We start from the raw sequence: 26,538 nt of genomic DNA, 5'->3' as shown, positions 1-26,538 counted from the left end.
TCTAAGGTCGTCAACCCTCCTGATACGAGGGTATAATTCCCTATAACACCCTATGCAAACAGCCTCTACCTCGGAATACCGGAATAGCGCCTGAAGAAGCTACAACTGATCGAAAACACATCAGCCAGACTACTCCTCAAACTATCCAGAAGAGACCACATCACCCCTGCCCTAAAACACTACACTGGCTCCCAGTAAAACATTGTATCACCTTCAAAACAATGTGCATAACACAAAGGGCGATCTGCGGACAAGGAGGAATTCCTACAAAAGAAAATAACAATCTACAAGCCAAGGAGACCCCACAGGTCAACCAACGAAATCCGCCTGGAACTAAAACCATACATTAAGAAAAAATTCGGAGGAACTGCCTTCTACCACTTAGATGCAAAAACCTGGAACAACATCCCAAAAGAAATAAACACCAAAGATCACCTAAAATTCTGAAAATTACTAAAAACCTGGCTCTTCAATACCAGAGACTAAAACCGAAACAACAGTAAGATAAAAATGACTAAACGGGAAAGGACATTGACAAGCTCCCAGAACCGACTGAGAAGCACCCATGGCCCCTGGACGGGTGACGCCGGACAGAGTGGAGACGGAGGCAACAACCCCTGCCAATCCTAACCAACAACGCCCCCAACTGCCCCTTTAGCTGCTACTAGGTACCACTGGGTTGTGTAACTGTCGAGATACTTCCAATCACCACACTAACTGAGGTGTGGACACTGGCAGGTGCACTAGCCATATAAGTGGGAGTGGGGAACAGGCAGGGTTATGGGCAGAGCAGGTGGAGAAGGCAGCAAGATGTTAAAGGGGCCTCGAATGCAGAACGGGCACAACCCACACACTCCATCTGGTGAGATTAAGCAAGTTCAACTCCTCAATTCAGGATAGAGATGCCAACTAACCAATACCACTAACAATTTCCTCCTCTGCATACACCTCTCAAACTCCAAACCAAACAACCACAAACCTACAGCACAACAAACCGCACAAACTTCATTACACTGCAACAACAAAACAAAAAACACATACTTGCACAACAGTACACGACGAATACTGGCCCCAAACACACCAGGCCCCGCCAACGGACCCACCGGGCTGAGGCCGCCAACAGCACATCACTGCACTCTTGCAATTTTCCAGCCTCCTCCCACTAACTCACCCTCCCCCTCTTTTTCAGAGCTGCCAGAACGCCAGGGGACCACTCCGGTGGCGATAGTGCACGGTACAAATGTCCTTTAACATTAACATATAACACCTCTTCCCCATCCTACCTTGTAGGATACATTGACACTCCAAACCAAACTCCTCCTTTTCAGTCCTAAACACTTATTCACATCGTAGAAAGCAACTGACTAACCTTAAAACATTTGACTTGATATGTCCCAACCCAAGGGTCAGCCAAAGTCAGGCAACTGACCTTAATCACACACACCGGACGGCCCATTCCTTTCCCCACAGGGATAAAAAGTGGAGCATGAAAGCACACAATGAGTAAGGCAGACCGCACAACCTGTGCTGAAAATGTAGGGAAGGGAGACCCCTGGCAATCACATCGTGACTTATTTGGAACACTTCTTTCTTTATTGAAACACTATCCCACACTCTTTCTGTAATTAGTTGTAAGGATTTGGCAATCTTTCTTTTGATAGTATATGCCTATTTTACACAACGCCACTAGGACTGCCTTATTTTTCATTTGATGGTCGACGCTTGCTCCCAGCTTAGATTTAGGTTAGGCGTTTTTCCACCTTGCATTCATTGTTCAATAAACACCCTTGAAATGTGATCACTTGTGTCTGTCTTTGTTGTTGCCATGAAGAGTTCCTTACAGGTCCCAAAAGGTGGACCAAGGGGACAGAGCCTCTTTACAGTATCTATATTCTGGTCTTTGCCAGTCAGACAGCACAACGCTCACCTCTGACATCTGAAAGTTGCCTGCTGATGCAGGTTTGAATGCCGGCAGGCCTTTCATTCTTCCGAGGTCGATAAATTGAGTATCATGACGTGCGATGATAATATCAACTGTTAGTCAGAGCTTTGATGTCTGCAGATGAGTAAGCGCTATATGAAAAATAGATATTTGCTGCTCAACTGTGTTGAGCTGTGCTTCTAGGTGCTTTTTCAGCAGCTGAACCTGCATCAAGGCGTTCAAGACACGATCACAAGTGCGATCACACTGACGGTCAGCCTTTATTCATGGCGAAGGTGCGGCCTTCTGATGGGTCGAGTCAGGGTTCGAGGCTAGAGAGCTTTCAATGGTCCGTGACTGTGGTTGAGAACACAGAGAATGACTCAGTTGGGTCGGGTTGATGTTCGAGATGGCGAGCTCAATAGCTTCCAACCGTCGAGCCGTTGCCAGAGTCAGTTGTTCAAGTCAGTTGCTCCAAAGATGTGAAGCCCACGATCGAATCGAGACGAGACTAGTAGTTCCACTTCAATGGGTCGAACTGGTGTCTGGACGGCTGAAAATACAAGTATTTTGAAGTTTGCATCGAGGGCCAACATCAGCACCAACAGTCTTGTAGCAGCTTGAAGGGCATTGAGAGGCCAATCCAGCTTAAGGGAATGAAACAGGATTCCAGCGATTTCTGGGTTGTTGGGATTCCCAATTCAGGGCCTCCAGGACATTTTGATTCCTTTCCCTCTGCACTCCAACTCCAGGGAGCTTGATTGGCACCTAAACAGACTCATTCACCTCCAGCGAATAGCGTCCTGGATTCCAGTGCAGCCAGCAGTGAGGCCTTGGTCCACAGCAGTTCAGCTGCAATATTCCCTGGAATGGTTAGGGTACAGAGCTCTCCCCCCGCCTTGAATGACGTGTGGCTTACCCTCTATGGCAAAAGACTTTGGAGCTGGCTGTACATTTAGAGGTCTAGGGAATCCTTCCTGATCTTGTAAGAGTTCAAAGATTAATCCAAGAGATGATTTCCACTGCTTATAATGGTATAATGTCACAGGAGATTGGTCCAAAGGAATCCTCCCGTAAGGGGTCGAATCCAGGAGGTCGTAAAAAGTGCCGTTTGCCTTCTGACTCCACACACAAGAGTACCTAAGAGGGTTGTCCAACTCTAGGCCTAGAGGACCGGAAACTTGATGGGTTTTCAGGCTATTCCTCATTAACATTCATGAGGAAAAATGTGCATATATTTAGAATCATTGTATGTAAATGTATCTCATGAATATTCATTGTGGGTTTCTGGAAAATACAACATGGATCTGGCCCTCACGGCCTGGAGTTGGACAAACCTGGCCCCTAGTCTGTAGGAAATGGGAGGTTGGGCGAGATCAGGAGAGAGCCCTAACCAAAACCAAGATGGTAGAACCCTTCTGCCAGTCTGCTTCCACCTTCTAGCTACTCTAACTTTGTCCCTTTCCCATGCCTGCCGCCTTTGCAACACTGGTTCCCAAGAGACCTCCTAGGAAGTCTTCCTGTGCACAGAGATGCACAGCGATGCAAGAGCCAGCATCCAGGTCATTGTCCACAAGGTAGCTGTGAAGACAATCAGACCAAACACCTATATACATATGGTCATAGATGGGGCCTATGAACAGAGCTGATACTTTATCATATCAAAGTGCTCTTTCTTGTCTCCATGCCACCACAAGGCATGTCTTGTATTTAAAGATGTATGTGACACCGGAGTGACTAAGGAATAACCTTTTGGAAACCGGTGCAGAAAATGAAAAAGCAACTGCTGCCCTGCAGGAACTTGTGTCCTAGCAGGAACCTGAAATAACGTGTCTGCAGGTTAGCTGAAAAGCACAACTTTGGCATGAAGAATTTATCAAATGTGGGTCTGACTAGCAGAAACAGAATTTCCTGCATTATTGTATGTAATAGAAGTCAAAAACCTTGGGCTATTCCACACGCACAGATAGCATACTGTCACAGTCACTCTGTAGAGAAGAAGATATTGAAGATGGCAAGCTGGCCATCTCTAGGAATGGTGGCTGTATAATTAGAGTGCAAAAACTACAAGAGTGGTCAACATGTACTTCCACTGGACAGCCTGCCCTTCAGACCTATGACAAAATTCACAAAGCACCAGAAACCAAGATGAGGTGTATAAAGATAATTATAAGGCTTTGTCAAACACCTTGGGCCCCCAATAGACCACCCAGTGCATTATATCTGGGAGTAAGTGGGACACATATTCTAAGCAATTGCTTTGCAGATTTCTTAAACTCAAATAGAATACATGCAAATTGCCAATCCAAGACAATCTGGAATAGGTAGCCCCCTCGCAGCATAGCACTCTTGGATGCAGAAATGACAGGCAAGGATCAACACCAACTTGCCCAAGAAAAGAGGCTTAAGAGATAATTTGCCTGACCCACGCATAAAAGGAGGGCTAGCCACATTGTAGAGAATTATTTCACGATAGCATTGAAGGTTATGAATAATCAGTCAGGTTATGCAGTGGGCGCTCTACCAATAACCATAGACATGAAAAGACTGGATTCAAATGCTTAATGGGAGAAATACAAGGTGTGGGTGTCCTTGACATGATGGAAAAAGGAACAGGAAAAACAAGAAAATCAAGGCATGGATCTGTTTGCCTTCACTCTGGACAAGCAGGACATAATAGGGCAGGTCAGATCCCCATGAAGGAGATTCTTCTGAAGGACTAAGAAAAAGAGAAAAACATCTGCAGTAGAAGATCATGCTTATAAGATATCCCATGAAGAACTTGTTCCATTACCCACCAGTGATTTATATTGCTGCCCAAATGGCACAGACAGGGTAAAGTGATGGGAACTTAAGTTATCTGGTCGACCACCAAAAGAAAGAGCAGGTAAAACTGGATAAAGGCCTAGAAGCCCCAGTAAGAAACTCAACCTATTGCATAGATCACCAACAAAGACCAAGCAGATTTAAAAAAATCCCAGAGAAGAGTTACACCCTAAATAGCCAAAGTAATTTCAGTCCCATTACAAAACATTTCTCCAAAATCTTTATTTACGTTTGTCCAAACTTCACATAGTGTGCATATTTTGTACAAACTTTTCACACATTACAATGAGATTTAGAGAAGGTAGGGTGATAAAAAATGCATTTACTATCCAAAGTTTGCAGAACCACGATTCAAAAAGTGAATATACTTCCTTACTCTGCTTTTTGACACCGCACATCATGCCTTTTTGTTTGGTTATTAAGGAATAAAAGATGCTAAGTTATGTACAGGCCACCAGATGAGTTGCGTACTAGGCCTTTTAACGCATGAAAATCTTGTAAATACGACAGCTTTATTATTTTCCTGTGTACATGTAAACACTTGTTTAGAGCAGAGGGCAGTGCATAGGTCAGGTTACGTGACAGAAACCAAAAGGCTTCTTTTGATTTTTATCTACATGGATGAAATTGCAAGCCACCGCTGAAACAACTTGCTTCTCTGAAGCCTTTCCAAAAAAGAAACTTTACACTGTGATAAAAGGAATGGTTTCCTTCCATTCAGCTTCAGAAGCACTGCATATTTTCCTTGAATTTTAGGATTGTATAATTAATAAGATGGAAAACTAAGTTGCAATTGTAAAATTCATATTTTTTTTAGCAAATTATGTTTTTTTTTTACGTTGAAAGCAAACCAGTATTGCACAACAGAGTTCCGGTGCTATGTGCATAATCATGCGGAGGCAGACAATTTTTACACATATAATTTAATTTACGCTCTAATTATAAAAACAGTGTGTAAAAGGATGACTATGCACCGTATAGTTTACATACATTCAACCTTGCAGTCATTGGAGTACCTTACTATAAATGGTCAGTGGCAGCAGAGTCTTTGCTCAAGGGTGAGTGTCATTACACCAATCACAGGTGTTCTAACCTCTCAAATCTTCAAGACTATAATTAAAACATCCAAAACCTGACTCTGCAGAAGTGCAAGCTCTGTTCAAAAACAAAGGAAAGTTACATTGGTAATTGAAATAGAAACTCAGCAAAACCTGTCCCTGTGATAATCCAGATGGGTATTCAACTTTATATAGTGCTTCATAAATGGTTCGCCCAACATCGAGGTACTGTGATAATTATACCTCAGTCAATACTCAGTTAACGGACCTCTGAAGGATGTTAGCCAATAAGATAGCTCAGCCGGTTGAGTACTCATTGCTGCAATCTGTGCATGATCTGTAGGTTGCAGGTTCGAATCCCAGCAAGGCCAACTCAGCCTTTCATCCTTTCGAGGTCAATAATGGAGTACCGACTTTGGTTTGGTGATAATTGTGACAAATATGTTCTATGTACAGAGCTTTGCCTAAACCGCTATATAAATAACCATTTGGCCATTAGATTAGATATAGACTTTAGCATGGAGTCCGTGCCTCTCTGCACTGTTGTAGTCAAGTGGCACAGCGAGTAGAGCGCTCGCTTTGACATCAGTGCAGAGCCTGTGAACGCAGGTTCGAATCCCGGCAGCGCCAAACTCAGCGTTTCATCCTTCCGAGGTCGATAAATGAGCACCACACACCGTGGGTAATAATAAGCAGCGCTCAGATACCTAAGGGTTCGTAGCGCTATATAAATGCCAAATTATTATTATTATTATTATTATCATAACATTAGGTAGTAACTCCATGAAATGAGGACTTTCATTACATATCAAAAGACAATTCTGCTATCCAATGTCAAAACACACAATACAATTCATGTTTGCTTTACCATGTAATTGGCTAGGTTTTTTGATTTCAACATTTGAATATATACAGGAGAGATGAAATGTCCAGACCTTGGAGAACTAATGAAAGGTGTATTCTGTCACAGTGCAGAAAGCTGCAGCATAGTAATGATTTCCATATAGTTTTTGCACACGTCGGCTGGATGTCACACACATTTTACTCCCTTGCAAAGGAGAAAAGTCACTTTTACTCTCTTAAAATTACATTTACTCTCAAAGTTTAAAAATAGGGAATAAAATAATCCCACTTCAAAATCTTATCTGGAGCACTGGGTATGTATCTTGAGATTAAGGATTTCTGTGTTAAAGAGATATTTGCAAGTATGAAGCAAACACCATTGAATCGGTCTTTGGTTTCCACGACACTAGCCATGGTCTAAAGAGCAGAATAAAGAATGAGAAGGGGGCTGTTTTTAGAGCTGAGTTCCAAGAACACTGGGAAGCCAAATGGAGACCTATATTATACCAGGAAGCAGATTCACAACCTGTCAGACACGTAACTTGTTAGCAGCAGCAAGGGTAAATGAAAACCAAACAAGAGGATAGGAGGATGGGGCACTGCTGAGAGGAAACGTGAAGCCGGAGAGGTGAGAGACAAACGCTATACACTGGGACTATACAGGGCTGCCAAAGCGTTCCCTTCCTTGGGAGGTGTGGTCAAGCTACCAGACCAAGAGACGGCAGCATGCACTACCAAACCCTAGAAAACAGATGCGTTATTGGACGCTAGCTACTGCAGAGAGACCGAAAAAACAAAAAGGAGAAAACATAGGTGAAACCCGCTGAGGCCAGAAAGAATTTGCAAGGAAGGGAGTTTGGTTGACTCTCTGAAAAGGGTAAAAATAGTTGATGTGGGAATAGAAGATTCGTGAAACCTGGAAGCAAAGTTATAAACATCACTTGAAAAAGCAACTACTGCGAAAAGCATGTTATTCTAGAAGTTGGAGGCACACGTTTCAACTTCATTTGTGAAAACAATTGAACAAAAAAGTGTTGAATCCTGAAACGTAAGGGCATATATCCAAGCACCAGTTGAGAAAGGATGAAATGAACAAAGCGCTGACTAAAACAAAACTGCCATTTGTATATTTAAAAAAATTTGTGAGGGAAGAAGCATTTAATCCATAACTCAATTTGGAGTTTAAGTTTATGCAGACATGAGAGACATCAAACCGACAATATACCAAGAATTGAATCCCACCCAAAGTCCTATGTGAATACATGAGAACTGTGGCTAACAGACAGATTTAGACCACCATACAACTCATGTGAATAATGTTTTTGAACTCTACTCCTTGTCCGATATTAAGTTAAGACATCACTGCACCAGTGTTATGGAAATATGTTTTATTTTGAACTGAAACAACTAACAAAGTAGCTGTCCTATGTAAGGTGTTACATAAGAGCACTATACTATTGCATTGAATGGGAGGAGGCATAGGGATGGGAAATTGATGGGTTGTGAAGAGACAAGGAGTAAAGAATTTGAACATCTCCCAGTAAAGAATTTGAGAGGGAGAGTACAGTGAGATTCATTCAATGAAGTAACTGGGGGCAAGAGCATGGATTGATTTATAGATGAATACCAGAAACGTATACAGCGAGTTTGCATGGAGAGCCATCCAGCGTGTTAACGATAGTTGGAGGTGTGGGTGGCACCTCTGTAGGTTGAAAAGGTTGCGTGCCGCAAAGGTGAGGGCTTTGACAAGAGGAGCAAAAAACATAGAGGTGCATAACGAGAAGTAGGCTTGTGCAGTAATCCAGTTTGCTGAGCAAAGGATTAGTGATAATGGTTTGTTGAGTGGCCGCGATGAGTTGGTCGAGGTTCAGGTCACTGCCAAAGAGAACCTAAAAGATTGAGTGTTGGAGGACGGGGGGGTGACTGGAGAAATAATTTTGCATTAGAGGCAGGGAGAAAGAAGACTTCAGTCTTTAAAGAGTGCACCTTGAGGCACCATAGAGCCATCTAGTGACATACCGCTGATGGTTATGCATTTAGGAACTGTAGTGGGGAAGGCATGATTAGTTTAGAGATGATGGTTAAAGCGAACGGAGGAAATGAGTTTGCCACAGAAGGAGGCATTTATGGTGAAGAGGAGTGGGCCCAGTACTGATCCTTGAAGGACACTCACAGAAATAGGTGTTGGGAGAGGCAATGCTGGAGCCCTGTGAGATGGAGAAGGAGTGGTCAGGCAGACAGTATGGTGACAGTAAAGCCAACAAGGGAAAGAGTGAAGGAGGGAGGGATGATCCAAAGTGTCAAAAGCACCTGAATGTTCTGGGAGGATTAGAATGGAGGAGAGGTGGCAGTGGCGTTAAGTGGTAAGCAAACTGGTGATGTGGATGTGTGCAGTCTCAGTGGAGTGTTTGGACAACAATCCAGATCAGAGCAGGTCAGCAAGTGAGAACCTTGAGATAGTTGACTCAGCGGCTGAAGACAACCATCTCTAGGATTTTTGAGTGGTAGGGAGGGACACAAATCTGTCGAATTAGACGGTTGAGGAGGACATTAGCAGCTTTCTTTAGAAGAGGTATAACTGTGGCTGTTTTGTAACAGGCCAGGTAGGGCCCCAGTTGAGTGAGATGGGTTACATAAGGTGGAGTGGTGATTGGAGGTGACCTTTGACAGGTGGCCAAGGGGTCCTGTATTTTGGCGATTTTAGGGTAGAAGTTGGAGACAAGGTCATTTGTGGAAAGAGGGAAGTGTGACGAATTTATCGCTTCTCCCTTAAGGGGAGCCACCCCTTGTGAGCCTAGGGAGGTGAGCACGCAAAGCAAGATCCTGCCTAAAGGTTCTATGCAAGCGGGACCTCACTGGAAGAGACTAGACAAGGACTCCCATTCCTATAAGGAACACTCTCTACGCATGTATGGGAGTGGAAAAAACTGCTGTTACTTTTGATTTGCATTCAACCCTATTGGCATGTATCCCCTATCGTTGGCTTAAGGCAATGCTGAAATCCCCTTGAACTCAGTCAACGAAAGAAAACATGCCTTTTGAAGTACAGCGGCGAAAAACACAAGGAACCTTGAATGGAGGACCAGGAATCCTACTCAGAGGAAAGGTTCTGACGTGCAAATGTCCTGGAGAGGCAGAGGCACGCTACACCACAGAGCCTCAAACGTGCAAACCGTCTTACCCGGTGGCTTGACTACGCTGCAGCCGTGAATTGATTTAGAAACCAGGAAACAACCAAGAAACAAATCCTCCACTATCGCCATAAGGATCAACGAGACTGCCATTATCCAATTTCTGCTTGTGGGACTGGCCCGATTACCAATATCTGGTAGTTTTGATCTTCAACTTAATGGACTGAATGCGCACATGGCAAGGGGGAGGAGAGGTAGGGGTAAGCGAATGCCTGGAGCTACCACTGCCCAAAGCTAATGCTCTGGAGTAATGCCAGTCTTGGGCATTTAAATCTCCTGTTCTCCCCATGCACAGTAATTTATCATCGGAAGGTTTTCGATTATAAACGCAATAGCTTGTTTTGCTTCCATGGCTCTATTAGGAAAGAGGGGGCAAAGAAACCTGTGGCTAGCCTTTGCTAAGCCACTGGTGGCTCTATTGTACCTAGGAGGCTACTAAGGTGACCAGATTTGGTGGGAAGCTTTGCCAATGTAACAGGTCAACATTTAGCTGTCAATACAGTGGTTTTACATTGCACTAAAGATCGTACGTGGGCAAGAAACGAGCAGTAAAAGCCCATCATCTTCAGAGTTTCAGGTCATCAAGGTTTGGAGCCAAGTGGAGCATAAACATGGACATTGGCTTACCCTGTGCATGATTTGCAGAAAATTCCTTTTGCACAGGTACGTTCTGGACAAGCAGCAATTGCAGAGGGGACCCAGACAGTGCTTCATTATTGGTGGCTTGAGGAGTTGGAAGAACGTTACCTAAAGAGGAATACGTATGTGGTGAAGATAGGCAAGGCCTCCTAGGGACACATCACAGTGCCTTTTTCTGCTCAGAGGAAAAGGCAAGAAATAAGACTACTGGTGAATGCAAAGAGATGTATACGGCATCCTGTGCAGGCACGATCAACAGTTTTCCCTTTGAGATGGTAAGCTACTAGCCAGAAGAACAAGTTACTTTCTTACCTGGTAACGTTCTTTCGATGGGATGGTCCGACGACGTATTCCATATCTATGACATGTAATCACCGCAGCACAGCTGCGGTGATTACATGTCATAGATATGGAATACGTCGGAGGACCCAATCCCCTCGAAATAAATTTAATTCGCCCTCTATCCTGAAAGGCAACTATACTCGTGCATACAGCACACCTTTTCTTAACTTCCCTATGCACATGCATCAAGAATTAGTCCGGCGCAGGGTGCATCTCGACCATAACTGCAGGGTTGGGCTTGGCTGCATATGTATTTTCTAGTGTTTTTAGTCAAGAGTTCGCAAGTCGTTAGACCTCGTCTAATGCTTTTAAGGACTTGGAATTCTTTAGAGATCGCCATCTCCCTGATAAAGGCGTTGAATGCTTGCCATTGCGTCCCATATGAAGTGTTCTCTGGCATATTGTGTTGAAAATAAGTGCGGATGTCCTCCTCAATGTCCGATTTATAGACCACATCTTGAAGGGCTATCGACTTGAAGCGCCCCCTTAAAGCATTCCTTGCATCCATGCCCACAGAGATAGACATGGTAACCGGGGAGTGACCTGACCGCGCACCCTGAGACTCTACCCACCCAGTATCTAGCGATCATTATCGGGTCAAAACAAGAAGCCATATCATGGACAGAGGAACAGAACATATATTGGAGCTCATGCAGGTACATCGCCCTCCAGATGTCTTGCAGCTCTAGCTTACCCATTGCACCAGCCAAACTATGACTGGCCTTAGATGGCGGTCTCGGGCTGGGCTTGGTCCAGTATACAATTCAGGTCTCCCACTCAAAGCACAGGGATTCAGCAGGTACGTGCAGATGATGCCGGCCAGAGGGTCATAAAAATCAAGTGTCAACATTCGGGCCGTATGATTTGACTAGCAATAATACATATCCCTCAAGTAACACATTAGCAATCACATTTCTACCCTCAGCGTAGATATGTGTCCTTTTAAGCCCGAATTTGAGAGTTTTGTGTATAAATATCACGACCCCTCTGGATTGAGTTGAGTAGGATGTAAGAAACCTGTTAGGACCGCCAAAGCCAACCCTGGCCAACCAAAAGATAAGGTCACACTTTTGGTAATTCAGCAGGTGGACCAACACGGGCATAGGTAGAGCGCTAGGCTTAGGCCTCACTGCTGGCGATCTGTGGGCACGCTCCACCACAAATGATGTTGAGAAAGGCGGGTCCCCTAACAGTTCCTAGAGGAAGGTCTCAATTGCGACTCCCATGCACCCCTTGCCAAACCCCTCTGGCACACTCACCATACGGATGTTACGCTTGAAGCGGGATTCAAGTTCGTCACAATGCGGTAGAGTGTCTGAGGTCATTGGACATGGAGGTTACTTGTGTTATTAATTCCACAATATCTTCTGCTGTTCTAATTCATTTGTGTCTCCGCCTCAGTCACCCTGGCACTTTCTCACTCAATTTCTGCACTCAGGGATGCGACCTTGGTGTCTATGTTGTCAAGTTTACCACTCAGTCGCAAAGCCAATTTGCAAGCTGTCCATTATCAGGCGCAGGTCAGGCATGTCAGGGGCCGCTCCCTCAGCATTCTCTCCAGGGGCATTGCCAGCATCCACTGCAGGTTTGGTAACCTGCCTAGTGAAGGGTTCAATGTTCCTTTGTTTTTTGAGCGCACCACTTCCCTTCGTCATGGTCTTTGCAGGGAGCCCCTCCAGTTCACAGACCTACCCCCAACTATCCTCTCAGTCTCCACACCACTGGTCAGTCCAGCACAGCAAGCTGCCTTCACAGTGTCCCAGCCTGGCACTCCCTAGCACACACTCCAGAGTCTGGCCCTCCTCACAGTCGATTTTTGGCAGAGCAAGGGCACCAAGAAGGACTGCAGTGCCCAACACACGCAGCTTAGATGTCAGCTCCTATCACCGCAGCAGTGTGTAGTTCAGTGGCCACAGTGTTGTGGCATATGCGACATCCCTATACCTTAAGAGGTTTAAGGCTGGACTCCCTCGACATAAAACAGCAAAATGGCACCTCTCCTATGGCAGGCCGGCTGCAATGAAGGTGCACGCCTTCCCCCTACAACCAATCCTCGACGTCTCCCCTACCGTGGTGTGCTGGCTCCATGCATGTAGACGGTTCCGATTGCACTCCGCCACCCGTATGTTCACCCGCAGCAGGATTTCAAAGTTGGCGCTGCTGCTACAGTGCAGCGCCGAGGACCCAGGCGGTCAGTAGACCAGCCCCTGTTGGTCGTCCTTCGGTGGATGGGAGGGGTGGGTACAGTGCATATGGCAATGCCTTCATTTCTTGCCCCCAGGCTGGACACCATATGTGCATCTGCACGGGAGTCAGTGTGGCAGCGGGTCAGGCCACGTCAGGACTTGCTCCATTGTTCGCTGTGGCTCCGCCTCCACAAGTTCTGCGCTCCAGAAGCAAAGTGGTGTGCGACTGAGCCGGGGGAGTGTGCAGGCCTCCACAGGTCCCGAGGTAGTATCCAAGGCTGTAGTGGAGCTCTCGCTCTGCTAATTGGTCAGAATATGCCCTGACCCTTCCGACATGTCCCGCTCTGCTTTGCCCGCCATACGATGTGCATTCCTGAGTGGTTGCCGCCCAGCCCTGCCTGACCTTGTTAACGGGACAAAATGGAGACTGCCCAGAGGAATCCATTGGCCATTGATTCTTATGGGTAATCCACATGACTCCCAACATGATCTTTGTTTCAGTCTTTGGGTAGTTAAGTAGGGGAATGGGATTATGGGAGTTTAGTGTTTCCTTTTCCCAGTACTCCTATGACTCCCCCTTATCTCGTTACCTTTGCAATTGGGGGCGGGGCAACGGGACAGAACTCACAACAGCCTGTGAAGGTGGAGGAAATGTCGGGTAGGGGTATGTCAAAAAGGGGGTGATACCATGCCTCACTCGAGGGTGTTCCCCCAAGGAGCCCCCTGCCCAAGTGATCCTCCCTCGCTGGTCAGCCCCCAGGGTCGGGATCCAATTGCTATGGCCCACCCCTGGCCACCTGAACAAAGGATCCCTGGGGTCTATAAGTGCAAACACCCTTGGGTTTCTCACATAGTCCCTTTTGCAACACATTAATTAAATTATGCAATATCTATGGTGTCTCTCAAAAGGGTAGGTGAGGTCTTGCAGTTAAATGGAGCATGGGTACTTGCCCTAAATTTACAGCTGCGCTCAAGTCTACTCTACAGACACCTTTAGTTATCATGACATCTCTGTCCGTCGCTACAAGACCGTTCTCTCTTGTTTAAAGAATATAACTGGGAAAAGTCACGTGTATGCTTCCAAGATACACATACACCAATTCAACTTGCGTTTTGTTGATACCAAAAAAGTAAAATGGAGGTTTTGAGAGAGCTGTCACAACAATTACAACAGATCATAATGTTATCAGGATTTAAAAAACTAAAATTCAATAAAAATACAAGAGCTACCTAAAATCGATAAAATACCAAGCATACATTAGAGGACCAGATTGTCATTGAGTCTCTAAAGAACGCCAACTTCTACATTTTGGGAGCTAACCAATTCCTTAACAGGGACTTCTGTCCAGGAGATTTCTTGAATCAATGAATCAATCTGGGTTGACTGACATAAATCTGTATGCTATACCTCTGAGAGAACCTACTATTAGCTTTCCAAAAATGACACAAGGAAACTGTAGATTCGTACTGGTCACAGGAAGGTGTTTTTCACAGTTACTAAATCGAAACCTTCTAGGGCACATGGGCCAGACTTATCTCCGGCTACCATTACAAATGACCCAGTTTTATGGCTGGGTATTTTATTCCATCTTTTTATGGACGTCTTAACAACTTTGTATGTCCCTTCTGCTTGGAACATCTCAAACATACAGATTGTTTAAAAAGGGTGCCCCAAATGTCCTGCCCAGTTACAGGCACATCACGATCGTAGATGAGTCCAGGAAACTGTTCACGCCTCTGATCTTAATGGAGCTGAACAACTGGGTGGCTCGTTTGGGAGTTCTTTCTCACTCTAAAGTTGGGTTTAGGCAGTCTACGGTAACTCGCTAAATAATATCATCCCAGCACATATTTTGGCACAGGTAATAAAAGGCGCCATTGGCAACACTTGCATCATATCTCTCGATATGAGTAGTGCCTTTGACAGAGGAAATAGGGAAAAACTCTGGAACAAACTTCTGCTATGGAATATACCCACCTCCTGGTTTCAAATTCTTTCCCTTTCACATGACACCTCAGTAAAGATTAGGTTAACCAAAGAGGGCTCGATGACTAAACCTACTGATACGGATATTGGCCTTGAGCAGGGCTGTGTCTTGGCCCAAACTCTTTTTAATCTTCACCTTGCAGAGGTTGATAACCTTGTAGTATCCAGTGATAATGTTGCAGCAAAAAAGCTGAAAATGAAAATGCACATTTTTTTAAAATGCAAATTTCAATGCATTTGTATGTGGGTGGTCGTAATATATTTTTAAGGTGATTAATGGGGATTATGGGGGGTGACCCCGAATATATAAATGTGTTGAGAATTGTAATTTAAAAAGCGGCACCTTCGGACGCTGCGTTTTCAGTCGTGAGATTTTCACATAGAACGGAGAACTTGTGGTTATCAGGTACTACACTTCCAGGTAAGCTGGATCATACCAAATCTGACTGGTTGGCTTTTGCGGATGATCTGCTTTTCTTTGATCAGACCCCAGTAGGTCTGCAAATAAAGCTGAATCTATTTTCACAATATGTCATAGAAAACAACCTTTAAGTAAATCGCTCCAAGTCTAAAATTAAAATTGAACAAGAAAAATCCCAAAATGATGGTATGGAAAGTGGGGGACCATCGTCTCTAAAGAGTCCCCCTTTTAATGCTATATGGGGTTCACGATCTTCAATTCCGTATCAATTGTAGTCTTAAATGATAGACTGAGGGCCACGACCCAATCCTTGATTGCCCAATTTAAGGATATACATGGGAAGATTTGTAAATATTCTTTGCTTCCAATTCTGGCAAAAATTGATCTATTATGTATCATCTCGATATACTGCTGTTATACTCCCAGGTTAACTCACTTTAAGACACTATATTGAAAAATACCTTAAGATTTCCATTAGCAATACCAAACGAAGTTAATCAGCATGAAATGGGGCTAATTTCCCTTAATGCCAAGGTTACTTGAAAACAATTATGCATCTTTGCGAAGATGGACAACCCTCGTTCCAACTCATATCAAGACTTAAATCAGGCTTTGATGGATCATACGATCTACTGCATGAATAGATTTAGAAACAACGGAATCTAATCTAGAGGAGTTGACAATGAGCCTGCTTAAAATCAAAGCCCAACTAAATCAAGAAGATTGGAAGGTGAACTATTGAAATCGTATAAAGTTTACAAAGAATATGAAATCTTCATTAGAAGAGATAACCTTCCAAAATGCATTTATTGGTTCCTGTGCACTAAGGCTCATTTATTTGCACTGTTAGCTGAACCAACTGCCAACTCTTGAACCTTTAAGTCCCAGAAAGGAATGGGAGGGTTCTAGTACAGCCTGTAGATTTTGCCATAGGGTAGAAGAGTGAAACATTTACACATTTGGCTATTTATTGCACTTCTGTTAATGATCTCCTATCTTTACATTTGGGCTCATGCGTTCATGTTTATTTTGAACAGGCAGGGGAATCATTATGGTCAGGCAATAGTGTCTTGGATATTAGACCTGTACAGATTCTTAACCAAACTTGGAACTGCACCTTAGCACTTCTGATATATGAGGTTATGGACTTATTTTTACAGGGAGCTGTTTTCAGGGATTTTTTTTATGTATTCCAATGTATTTATTTGACCCTCAGATGTATTTCATAATATGTGGGATTCTGTATGCATAATATATTTAATTTTTTCTCTTCAATTATTCTTGAACTATTTTATGAGTGTTTGTGAAAGGTTATTTATAAACATATCTCAATAAAAAAAAATGTTAAAAAAAAGAGTGCTGCCTACTATATGTTGCTCGGCACCGACTTAGCATCAACCAGGCCGGCCATAAACTGTTCCCACTCATTCTCCAGGAGCCATTCAGCAAAATTGTGGCATAACCTGATATTACACGCCACAAGGATGGAGTCCATGTTGGCCTAGCAGAGGTGAAGGGAGGCATTGACATAGATCTTTTTGCTGAATGCATCAAGGCGTTTCTCCTCTTTCGCTGGCGAGATAGAAGGGGACACCAAAATCTTAAGTTTGAGCCAGAATGCTGCCACCACTGCAGACTGGACCGACAAGTGCAAGGCTAAGCATATTGTTTCCTTCTCCAAGAGCCTATACTTGACCTCCAGACACTAGTCTGTTGCCCAAGCTGCATGGGGCTTGCTCCAGGTCCTCTTGGACTGCAGAGTCAAGTTCGGAAGCTTGGGCGAACCGTCCTTGGACCTTAAGTACAGATGCCAACACCCACGTTTTCAAGGGCGGTCCCGTGCCAGTAACAGTAGGCCCACCAACTCCATAATCCAAATTACTATCTCATGAAAGGCCCTGATGGATTAATGGGTCTTTTCTTCATCCTTCAGCGGAGGCTGTGTCCTCCTGTTGGGCTAGTCCCATCCCTCGCTTGTGGGATAGAGGTCCATGGCTGAGGCGAACGGTGTGCTGTTTGCACAGAAAACGTGGATGAGAGTAGCTTTTAATGCCTGCTAGTAGCATGCAAATTGAAATTTCTACTGCAGCCTCAAGAGACTAAAGTAGGTGCAGAGATAAAGGCAGGCAACACTTGTGTGTGGGTACAAGACTTAATGGCATGCGAAAATAGGGTTGGGTAGATATTAAGGACAGGAAGAGAAAAAAGGTAAGGAACAATTCAGGGAGGCATATAACCCAACAAAAATGGTCACAACCTACTTAGGATTCCTCTGAGCATTACATTAGTGACTAGCGCCTGCATAACAGAGGGCTATACATCAATCTGGCAGAAAGATAATCGGAAGGTCGGAGGAAAAAAGTAGCCTTTTAGTAAAACAAACATTGTGGCACTGCCAACATCACTAGAGGGGCACTGCCTCACAATCTGCACAAACTTCCTTCAAATACTGTGAAGACACATGACACCGTCCAAGCCACACCTAGGAGAAAGGAAAAAGTGGTGTGGGGGAGCCTTGTGACATCAAGACCATGATGTTCATTATTCATGGCCTCTCCAACTTGACTCCTTACTCAGTTGGAAAAAATAAAAGGTTGCTTCATAGCAGGTTGATTACCAGGCAAGCAATGAGGCGATCTCACCGTGACCTTGACAGACGAGGTCTGATAGGCCATTAAGCTGCCATCAGTGAATTGAGGGCGGCAGGGGTGGCATTGACTGTGCCCTTTCGCACGGCTTGCTAATGCATGGCTAGCAGTGCACAGACTGACTGAAGACCTTTACCAATAGAGCCATTACTCTGCAACAAAAAAGTGACTCAGCCATAAGCATTTTTTTGGTTATAGCCGTAATAATGAAAATAAATGGCAAACCAGGAACGTGTTTCACAGTTATGGGCGAGGGAGGTATGGAGAATACAACTACAAGCATACCTCCTTCTGAACATCATGAAAGCTTTTTCCTAAGATTGTTTTCCAAATACATACCTTTACATGGTAGTCTAAGTGTACTTAAACTATGTTCCATAAAGTACAAAGTTCAACCAAAAGCTTAAGAACTTTATTAATGTGAACTTAGGGCAATATACAATTGATCTTTTACAGGGCATGCACTGATCCTACTGTGCTTAACTAAAACTGGACATATTTATTTTTGCTGTGGCGGTTGCTTTCCAAGTATCTATTTTGTGCGAGGTAATAGTATACTGTCATGGGGCATCTTTATTTTGGGTGTTTTGTACAGCAGTGTATGCAACAGGAGAACAAACTGTGTGGTTCTACTCAACAGTGGGGCATATCTTGATGAATAGAAATAAAAGTTCCAAATTATTTTGTAGAGTATGTGATGTAAATGATTGTCCAACGCATACACAAACAGGTTTTCTTATGCGTTTGGACAATCCGAGTCCTCATCTCATTGTCCTCATTTGGATAGTACCTTGCCCAAAGTAAAGACTAACTGGTAGATTTGGACTGTTGTAGCTTGACAGTCATAACCCACTTTCATATACAGGGTGCAGAATTTGCACTCGCCAATAGCTAGTGAAATTTGGCTCTTGGAGAGTAAGAAATTGTGGGCTGTGTCTATGTATAGAAATAGGGCGACAAGTGACTGTTGATGGATGGCTAGTAGCTTACAACTTGAATGTTTACGTCCTTCAATGGGCGTTTCCTACATTGCATGAGGTAACAGATGACCACAGATTAAGTTTTCGTTTGTTGCTCATTTCAAGAATATCATTTAGGGGCTGCAGGAGAAAACGTGCATACCATGTAGAAATTGTTGGACATGGCTGTTTAATTTACCATCCAATTTAAAAGCAACACCTGACCCCTCAATAAATGTATATACTGAATCTTGGTCTCAGTTAAAAGTCATAATTGGAGGTATTTAAATAAATCAAAGCTTCAGGAAATCTCATGGCGTCTTAGTGCTTTAAATAGTTTGTGTACGACGAGACATGGTCGAACACAGGGTTTTATTTAACAGAACTTGTCAGATGAACAGTGTGGTTCAATGCGGTCTTGTCAATGGCCAAAAATCATGTAACCTCCGAGCGATAGATGGGTTGGAACCTTCATCTTCATTTTCAACTAACAATGGTTCTCCACTAGGTCCATCACCTGTAGCCGGGAACTTGGAATTCAGTTCCCACTATGAAAGGGTTCTTTGTTCTGCCACCTTTCAATATCACAGGGACTTGGGCTTCAAACCCCAGGAGCAAGCCATTTCTCTAATCTACCAACCAGTGTTCTCCTTTGAGGTTTTCTCCAACCAACGCCTTTCCTCAAGGTTCTGTCTCCTAATACTCTGTTCTCATAAGCCTTACCTGCTCTGTTTGGTTTCTGGGTCATACCCCTCTATTCCCAGCTTTGACATTCCACTTCTCTTCAGGGTATGGATCAGTGCATGTGTTCCCTGTTTCACCTGCTTTCTCTGCAGCTCCTCATGCCCCCCCACTCCTCCGCTTTGGTGCACAGCTCTTGCTGTGGGGCTATCTCCTATGACTGGTCCAGATGTTGTTCTCAGCCTCCCTCTCTTTTTGGAGGCTTCCAGGTGGCTCCATCTCTGGGGAAGGTGCAGGTCTCTGTGCCCAATCCACGCTTTACAGCTTCTGTGTGACATTTGGCAGTGTTCAGCATCTCAGTACAACTCCATGATGTGTTCAGGGCTTCCTTTCCTGATTTCTCCTCCCTTTTCTCCCTCCTGGGTTGCTGCAGACCTGTAAGGCTAGAATCATTCTGAAGTAAAGGGATATACCTTTATATACAATCAAATAGTCTGATAAAGTTATTAGACAACTTTCTGCTAAAAAACGAATCTCCTAGCTTTACACCGCCTGGAGACTGCCCCTGTCTGGTAGCGGCGCGGTATAAGATAACATTGTGAATTTGTAAAAGGATCTGGCTTTATTTACAACACAAACAATACACATATTGGAGCCTGACTAAGATGGAGATTAACCAACCCTGCAGTATACCAAAACCACTGGTGTGGAAAATGCCACCTTTTGCACCCAGACTGCTGATGGCAGGCGTTCTGAAGTACTTTTAAGCAGGAGCTGGGGGTCCCATGTTCATCCCAATCTACTGGTAGAGGAGCAATGAAGAGTGAAGAGGCAATGCATCGAAGGTGCATTTCTGAAAGGTGCCGGCTGAATCTTCCTCCCACGAGGGAAATTATGACAAAAAAGTAAATTCCTCCCAAAGGGACTAGCGACCTGCCGTTTTTGTAAAAAAGACAATCAACTGGAAACGCTGTAACATATCATCATGTCCTGTCCTGCGCTCACAGAAAAAAAGATACCAAATCAGGGACATGTACATTAACTCTACAACCCAAATGGATCCCGAAGAGCCGTGGGCAAAGTTCCTTCTAGGAAACAGCAAAAAGGAAATGTTTACGATTGTTCAATTCCTGAACATCATTCAAGAAGACGCAGGACATTTTTAATGTAAATATGTAAAAAGATAAATGCGGTAAAAGAGCACGAAGAGAGGTTTAACATATAAACAGCACCATCAACAACAAAAAATAAAAAAATAAACTAAATAAAAGGTCTTTTATTCTTCAGCTCATCAGCCATTCTGTGACCCCATTTCAAATCCCATTGGTTTGGCCATAGAAGCCTAAAGAACTGCAATATCCAATGACATTCGGCATAGGTATTTTAAAATTACAAAGTTGATTATTTGATCACCTAAATACGAACAGGAAACCGGCAAAAATAAGAGAATGCAATAGCCGCATTGGACATATGCGTTTCCAAGTGTAGCATACAAGCATGTAGACTAGTGGTCAAAGACACCATGAACATAAAAAAGGGCTGTACTGGAATTGGTTGCAGGTGTGGTGGGGAGAACCTGTAGGTCTTTCACCCTTCGAACAGTGATTAGATGCTTGTGAGCAGTTGAGAGACACCAGAGGCACAGTTAAAGACTGATGGACCGATAGGATTTCATTAAAACAATCAAGAAAGAGCCGCCAAGAAGTGTACCGGTAGTAGGCGGTAGTAGTGGGTAGTAGTGGGTGTGGGGAAAGTGTAAGAGGCACAGGTCGCAGGAGTTACAGAGGGCCGGGATGTAGAAAGAGGGACATGTTCTGCCAAAGCATCAAATTCAAAAGGGGGTTTGCAACCCAAGATCAAACATTCCTGATAAACTTTTTTTCATTGTAAAGACATGCAACATGGTAAACCAGACTTACAAGGAAATGAGCTACAATCATTTCGGTGACCTATCACCCAACACATTTTTTTGAAAGCCATAAAGAAATCAATGTAGAAATCATGAGATGTGGCATGGCTAGTTATGTGATCCATAGGCCCATCTTAAAAAGTTTGTTAGTGCTGCAGGACTCTTAACAGAAGCCCTTTGAAACAAAGACTCAAGGTTACCATATAGGCTGATATTGTATTCATTCATTCATTGTGCATTTGTTAGGCACTTCTACAGCAAGTCAATTCTATTTCAAAGCACCCACAGGGCAACAGAGAGGGAACATGGGATGGAAAACAATGATTACAGTGGAAGACAAAAAACGAACCTACTATGCCTTGTGACTATTCAGAATGTGCAAGTGCAGCAAGAAGAGGGGTGGTGGGGTAAGTGCTGGAATGTACGTGCTCATGGATGAGCAGCAGATGAAGTGCATAGTATGCTAAGTGCTATGCGGCCTGGAGCCGCATTGTGTAAAAAGTGCAAGCCTACAGGAGTGAGGCCGGTGGGTGCCGAGGCAAGTGCTGAGAGGTAGGCCGAGGCTGGGGCGATTGAGTATGGGAGGCCAGGTCCCCGAAGAGATACATAAGGTCCCTGGCGACCAATCACAGCGACAGATTACCAGAGATGGGACGAAGGGAAGGAGGTGGTGAATGAGAAAGTCTTGAGGAGCTTCTGGAATTTCGGAAAGTCCTGCTCAAGACAAAAAGGAAGGGGGAGGCTGTTCCATAAGAGAATGCCAGCTGAAGAAAGTAATCAGCCTCCGGCCCCCTGTTTAGCGAAAAAACGCTTTACAAACAGGGTTGGTGCCAGAGGACCGCAGAGGTCTAGAGGGAGAGTATTTAGTAAGAGAAAGTTGCAGATAGCGTGGCCCCAGACAGCCTTATGGATAATGCAGACAATTTAATCTGTACCGCAACCGTGAGTCAGTGAAGAGTTTTTAGGGCAGGAGAGATACGGTCCCTGGTATAAAGGCCAAGGATAAGTCTTGCTGCCCTATTCTGGATTAGCTGGAGGGGTCGTACGGTGGAAGAAGGTAGATTCAGGAGAAGACTATTGCAGTAGTCAAGCCCAGAGAGATTAGGGCTTGGGTAACATTGAGCTTCTGTGGGAAAGTGAAAAAAGGGAGAATTCCTTTGAGAAGGAAGAGCTGATGTAAGGAGAGAGGATGGCGTTCCAAGACCACAGCACTGATTGAAAACTGTCACTACGACCCAGTAGAGGTTTTCTGATCATTTTCAACTCATAACGGTATTTGTTGGACTTCACATCCAAAAAGCCACATTTGGCGCAAATCTGCATTTGGGCTTTGTGTCTAGTTTGTTGCACGTTGACTTTTAGACCCTTGCTTGACTTGAGGGAGAGCATATTACCTTTGAGATCGTCCGTCACTGCACAAAAACTCAGTGGAGACGTACGATTGAATATTTACCTACACAATCCTTTGGGACACTGTGTAAAGGCTAACTGGGTGAGGCGGGATATCCAGAACCCGGGGCTCGCTACTGTGATGACGACGTTATCCTCAGGATATATGTGATTGGACTACATCGCCATCCCTTTCTCTGTTGTTTGCACGAGGATGCTTTAGACCTCCAAAGCATTGACATTGGGCAAGGATCATCATTACCCTCTTCATGTACAACAATTATATGTGCAGATTCAAGCCGCCAATGCCCCGTTCTTCAGGCTGCAGACATTAATTATCTCTCATTGTGGCCCTTTCACTTTGTATGTATTTGACCGTGAACAGACAGGATTCCCCATATGAATTTCCCTGATTTTATTGTGTGATTAGAGAGTGAGGAATGAAATATGTTTGGATGAATGAGTTTGAATTGGTTTGACTGCGAGTGAAATAACTGATGTGTGAGTGAATTGAATATTGATATTTGTTGTCTGTTTATACATTTATACTGTTTAAATCTTCATTATTAGTTGTGGAGTAGAGAGAATGTCTACCTCTATTAATATTTCATATCCATCTGTGTAATTGCACAACCATCTATTGTTTGAAAAACAACTGAATATGTTTTCTCTTTTGATACTTAATTTTATTTGATGTCCTAATGAATAGAAACTTTATATTTTTGATAACTAATCAGACTGGTGGCAGGTTTAATTTTCCTAAAGACTACCAGTTATGCTCAGTAACAGAGCTATTTTTGTGAGCCCATAAGGTATGAGTACCCCTTCCTGAAATAGACTGCTGCCTACAAGCCCTGGTGTGTTAGTTAACGGTTTGATGCTTGTAGAGTAGGGTAAACTTAATTTTTCCCTAACACCTCCTGTTTTGTTAGAGTTGAAAGTGGGACTTCTTGGCAATGTCTTGAGTGTGGGGAAGAAAGAGAAAGAGAGCGAGAAAGGGTGAGAAAGAGCGAGAGAGCAGCATCGAAGAGGACTCCAACGTTTCTTGCTTAAGTAGAAGGAGCCGGGGGAGAGGCCATGAGGACGGCCAGAGTAAGGGGAAAAAAAGAGGGAGCAAGGGTCCCAATGGGAATGATCTCAGTCTTGCTGGCACTGAGGCAGAGATCATTGGAAGTACACCAGGACTGGATGGCAAATAGGCAGTCAGGGATGATGGAAGATGCAAGAGGGTCAGCAGGAAGTTTGAAATAGAGTTGTATGTCATCTCCCTAGCACTGGAAGTTGGCAGGAGGAGGAAATGAGGAGTGCTAGCTGAGCAAGGTAAGTGTTGATGAGCCAGGGGGCGAGACTTGAGCCCTGAGGGGGACACCACAGGTGGAAAAGGAACTCGGTGAGGAGAAAGTGCCCAAAATGACTTCGGACGAACGGTCAGTTAGGAAGGAGTAAGGCAATCCAGTGCCCACTCCGCGATACCAACGGTATCATGGAGCCGTTTCATGAGGATGGAATGGTTACCGTATCGAAGGCAGAGGAGAGATCGAGTAGGCCGAGGACAACTGGAGAGTTAGAGTGCAGAGAAGCGAGCAGTTCTTCACGGGTGTTCAGAAGAGCAGTTTCCGTGCCTTAGGATGCTCTGAATCCGGACTGATGGTCATGGAGACCACCAACAAGTTCAGTGTATGGGGTAAGTTGTGGAAATTCCAGCTTCTCCAGCAGTTTCCCACAGAAGGGGGGTGATAGAAATAGGGTGGAAGTTGGCGACTTCTGCAGGCCCTGCCAGATGTCTACTCAGGATTAACCATAAATACCTCATCTTTAAGCTTATTGCATTGTTTAATCGAAAACCACTTTATTCCGCTCAGACAAGTTATTTTTCATCAAATTTCACAATTTCTGTCTTCAGCAGAGCTTCACTAGTCATAGAACGCTCAACCATATTCACCAATATTTCTATAAACTAAGTATCTCGACAGAACCATTGATTTCACAATTGAAATGGCGAACAAAAAGCCAGGAGGATGACAAAATAGGAAAACATCCACCATCTATATTCTTAGTAATTGTGTTTGCGCTCCCTTACTACTGCACCTTGTTAAGCCGCCCAATCACCAAAGCTTCAACTCCTCCAGAACCTGGATAACATCTGACCAACAAGAAATGGGTCCAGAGAGCACCTCCATCTGGCGCAGAGATCCACAGTTTACACCCGCTTTGCCAGCTCCAAACTAAATCAAGAGGCTAGTGCTCGGACATTATCATCTGCAGTTAATATACAATGAGTTGGAGGCCTCTTCTCATTGGGAAACCGAAAAATGTACCCAAAAAAAAGACCATTGAGATAAACACAATACATTTTACACAGGAATTTGTTTGACTTTGAAGTTCCGGCATCCCCAAAGCGGTTTGTGTATGTGGGCTTACAATGAAAGAAGTGAATGGGCATTACCAATGCAGATGTGCACAATATAGGGAAAAAAGCATGACGCATCAGAGGTATATATGCATTGTGTAGAGCAGCTTTTCAAGTGTACATTTATATACAATGATCACTCTTAATGTCTACTTATGTCCTCCCTGTGTAACATCCTAGATGGGGCGAGAGCTAGATTCACAAATTACGCTGACGACACACAGCTATTGATTGAGTTAAGCAGAGATTATGCCAAGGATGCAAGGAATATTCAAAATATTTACAAACTGGTTAAGGACTGGATGACAGCCAATTGGCTTTGTTTGAATAGTGCCAAGACTGTGATCCTGATTTTTGGGGCCTCCCTCACACCCCGCCCAACCCCCACCACCCAAGCCAGAATGAAATTGGATCCATGTTACTTGAATTTTTCCATTCATGGCCGCTGCATCAAAACCCTAGACAAGGTTAAAACCATTGGTGTGGTATTGGACGGCTTGTTAGGTGCTGATGCAAAGGTGGAGAGTTTTAAAAAAGTCACAAATACACCTCAGACAACTTAGATTGGTGAAACTTTAGGTCACAAGCAAAAACTGTGAAATCTTATTGTGGGCCACCATTATTCCTCGACTAGATTATTACATTGCACTACTAGGTGGAGCAAGTAAGAACTGTATAATCAAACTACAACTCTTTAAAATGATGCTGTGCAAATCAAAAATATACCTAAGAGCAATCATATTACCTCCGCTAGGAGAGAACTCCACTGGTTACCAGTCGCAGCTTTAAGATTACGAGGAACAGTTTTAAGATGACCTTGAGACACAAATAATCATGGATCCGCACCTGCGTATCTTAAAGATAGCCTCACCCTGCAACCGCAGGGGAGAACAACAAGCTCTAATGACGCACTCTGGCTAATATGCCTGAAGATTAAAAGAACAAGAGGGAAGGGGCGTTTCTTTCCCGTCCTGGCCACACATGCTTGGAATGGATTACCAGTTGAACTGCGTAGAGAAAAGAGTCTCTTCACATTCCGTAAACGGCTCAAAACGATACTATTTAATTAAGACCTTCATGATTCATGCTGATCCGCTAGCTAATTTGTCTGTCCCTTGTTGTAAGTCT

General features: G+C 44.0%; 1 protein-coding gene across 3 annotated transcripts in view; it reads right to left on the bottom strand.

The window, feature by feature from the left end:
- The window catches only part of ADISSP (adipose secreted signaling protein), a 627,791-nt gene that overhangs the window by 189,666 nt on the left and 411,587 nt on the right, over positions 1 to 26,538 (bottom strand). The window lies entirely within an intron of this gene.

This window comes from Ambystoma mexicanum, chromosome 6q (genome assembly GCF_040938575.1).
Source record: "Ambystoma mexicanum isolate Mex_15411 chromosome 6q, UKY_AmexF1_1, whole genome shotgun sequence".
NCBI lineage: Eukaryota > Metazoa > Chordata > Amphibia > Caudata > Ambystomatidae > Ambystoma > Ambystoma mexicanum.
This window is presented reverse-complemented; position numbering and strand designations above follow the sequence as displayed.